At 38.4% G+C, this 3,586-nt stretch overlaps 1 non-coding gene across 1 annotated transcript; it reads left to right on the top strand.

Annotated features, from left to right (window-relative positions):
- Positions 1 to 874: 874 nt before the first annotated feature.
- LOC133042961 (U6 spliceosomal RNA) lies at positions 875 to 978 on the top strand. Its single transcript, XR_009689654.1, has one exon. It is a non-coding gene; the product is annotated as a U6 spliceosomal RNA (small nuclear RNA).
- Positions 979 to 3,586: the final 2,608 nt, after the last annotated feature.

The raw sequence follows: 3,586 nt of genomic DNA, 5'->3' as shown, positions 1-3,586 counted from the left end.
TAAATGGATTTAGGAGACATTTAGGAGATTGCAACATTAGTGATTTTATGTGGGGAGAGAGGGAGGAAGATAAATCTAGATGATACAAGGCTTCTGGCTTGGGCAACTGAGTGGATGGATGATGTTGCCTTTGCTGCCATGGCCGGATGGGATGAAGAGCATCCTTGAGTGTCAGAACAGAGTCTCCTTGGGATCTGTTGAGTTTGAGGATCGTGGGAGTGGAGATGACCTGTTGAAAGTCAGAATCCCCCAAAATGCATTGGCTTAGAGAGGCAGATGCTTACTCCATACATATCTTTAAAAGAATATAAACTAATAATATTTTTATTCATTGTAGTACCAGGAAATGGTAGACAAGAGTGGCATCACATGTGCCAAGAATATTATCACTTCAATGATCTAGGTTAATTGGAGATGCTGAAGGGCCCAGTGACTAAGATGTGCTCTGTTGTCAAAGTCACACTAAGAGTCCCAGCTCTGTACTGCTTAACTGTGTACCCTGTGACAAGCTGCTTGGCTTTTTTGGAGTATCAATTTCCTTATCTGTAAAATGAGACATTTTCCCCTACTTGTAGTGTTGTGCAGAGTTAATGCAATACTTCGTGCAAGGTGCTTAGCGTCTGCAAAGTGTGGGAGAAAGAAACCGCTAGTCCACCCCTTATTTAAGGATTATTCATGGCCTTTAAGGGCTTCCCTGGTGGCTCAGATGGTAAAGAATTCACCTGCAGTGCAGGAGACCTGGGTTCGATCCCTGGGTTGGGAAGATCCCCTGGAGAAGGGACAGAGGAGCCTGGCAGGCTACAGTCCACGGGGTTGCAAAGAGTTGGACACAACTGAGTGACTTTCACTTTCATTGCCTTTAAAGCTTATTCCAGTGCTCGCTTCGGCAGCACATATACTAAAATTGGAACGATACAGAGATTAGCACGGGCCCTGCACAAGGATGACACGCAAATTCGTGAAGCGTTCCATATTTTTTATAAAGCTGATTCCAGCTCAGAGATATAAGATTATGTCAGATAGGACTAGTGTAATTCAATTATATGTTTTTCCAATAATAAATATTACTAGTTAATTTATTTCTTTTTGGCTGCCCTGGGTCTTCCTGTGCTCAAGCTTTCTCTCGTTGTCGTGAGCGAGGGCTACTCTCGAGTTGCAATGCATGGGCTTTCCATTGCAGTGGTTTCTCTTGTTGCAGAGCACAGGCTCTAGGCACATGGACTCGGTAGTTGGGCTTAGTTGCCCTGCGGCATGTGGAATCTTCCCAGGCTAGGGATCAAATCCATGTCCTCTGCATTGGCAGGTGAATTCTCACCCACTGGACCATCAAGGAAGTCCTCAGTAGTATTTTTTGATAAAACTTTGAGATTAGATCTATTGGCATTCTGACTACATTTGCACATATGGCCACAAAAGGCTAATACACAAGCCAAAGCCACAAAAATAATTTCACAAGCCAAAATCCTTCCCCAAGTAAAGGGGCTATTTGGAGGAGATGATGTCCCCAGCTTTAAGTAGGCAAACTTCAGTGACAGCTGAGGCACAATCAAGAGCAAAAAATGTAGTATTAGAAAGATTAGGCACCTGTTGACTGTGACAGTGTTCAAAGGCTTCTTTCTAACGGATGTATGGTACGCAGGAATGGGGATGATGACACGTAGTAGTGATTCCTAGAGCCTACCCAATTGGAATATTGTATACAAAGCAAATAAACCATACAGACATTTGTGGAGGCAACAGATGCCACTTATTCTGAGAAAAGTGTTTCGTTTTGTAGCTTTATGCTTTGGAACATTCTGAGTTATCATTAACGACTAATGTTCCTACTCTCTTCATTCTGTGTGTGACATTCTAGCCCTTCCCCTTTTTTCATCCCCAGAAATTGTTTTTTTGTTTGTTTGTTCTTTGTTTTCTTGTTGTTGTTTTTGGCCCATGCAGCATGGCTTGCAGGATCTTAGTTCCTCGACCAGGGGTTGAACTTGGGTCCTCAGCATTGAAAGTACCAAGTCCTAACTGCTGTACTGCCAGGGAATTCCCAAGAAATTCTGTTTTAGATATAAACTATACTTTCCTTTTCCTGGGCAGGAAATAAAAATAGCATAAATAGCAGGAAGGAGTATATGTTTTATGAGGAAATACATAACAGATTAGGGAAGTAATTTTTTTTTTTATCAATTTGTCCCTAAAATGTTTCTGACCTTTAGAGACATTTGAAGGTTTACATATATGACTGCCAGGAAGTAGTTAAAAATTCCTCTCTGCTTATTTAGGCAAGAGGATTGGTTATCCAGTAAGTGGCAGCAAACAGCTTATAGATTCATCTTTTCTGATTTCCTAACTCTCAGATTCTTATGAATGAAGCAGAATCATTGATTGAGCAAATGGAAATGAACTTGAAAGTAGACTGTGCACATTATGACTCTCCAAAGAAGCAAATATGAATCTGTCACTTCCTTTTCTCTGAGAAGTTTTTGAAGGCAATAGAGTTTACTGATGTGTGAGCACTCAGAAGATACCATAAGGCATTTTCTGCATGACTTAATTCTTTTTCAGACACAAAGAACAGATTCTGATGATTTACAATCATCAGTGTAAACTCCTAACACTGCCCTGCCAACTAGGGATTGCAGACTACTTGTTTAAAGGATAATAAAAAGTGAGAAAATTGTATAAGATTGTCATGGTCACCATATATCTAAAATTTCCTGGGACAGTCCTAATTTCAAAGATTCTATGTTGTTAATCCTTTCATTATACTCCTTATCAGACCATGCATTTAGGTTTGAAAAATATGCTCTTAATGATCTACGGTTGTTCTTAGATATATGTTAAGTAATATTTTCCAGAATCAAAGAAACTATCTTTAAAAATAATTTATGAGTTTTTAAAAATTATCTTAGGAAAAGTGACTTCATTTCTTACAAACTATGGGAAAGCCGCCTGAACAGCCTTGGCATAGATTGATGGTTACTTGATCAGTTTTCATAGTATTGCAATGCTATAAATGCGATAGGATTTTACCATTGCCAGTTTCATGAGCACAACATACAAACACACTGAAATATTTTTGAAGGACAACTAAGAAGTAGCATTTTAGTTTAATTCAGTTTCTGTGGCTAGTTCCTAGAATCTGAAAGAAACTGTTAAAGAATGTACCTGAAACAAAGTTGCTAATCAGGAAAAAATATGATATTTAGACTACACTTGATACTATTGGCCAAAAAATGACCTGGAAAAAATTACCTTTAAAGGACAGTCAACTTTTTTATGACAAATTCTTTTAAAAAAAAGATTCTTCTATTGAAGTTCTTATATTGCTGAAAATTGATTTGGATTGAAAGTGAACCTTCAGATCAGCTTTCTGGGGATAGAAGCCACAGAAAACTTGAAAAATTCCAAAAATTTTTTATACTAATTTTGAAAAGAAGCAGTTCAAGCATACAGAAATGCCCCTTCCTTATTTATATGGAACTTGCTGAAGAATTAAGAGCTTATTAGAGGTACATTCTGCCTACAGTCAATATTTTACTGTATGTTTTGCAAATAAAGTTGTTTGTTGACATCATTTTGAGGATATCCATGGTGC

Source organism: Dama dama, chromosome 21, assembly GCF_033118175.1.
Source record: "Dama dama isolate Ldn47 chromosome 21, ASM3311817v1, whole genome shotgun sequence".
Taxonomy (NCBI): domain Eukaryota; kingdom Metazoa; phylum Chordata; class Mammalia; order Artiodactyla; family Cervidae; genus Dama; species Dama dama.
This window is presented reverse-complemented; position numbering and strand designations above follow the sequence as displayed.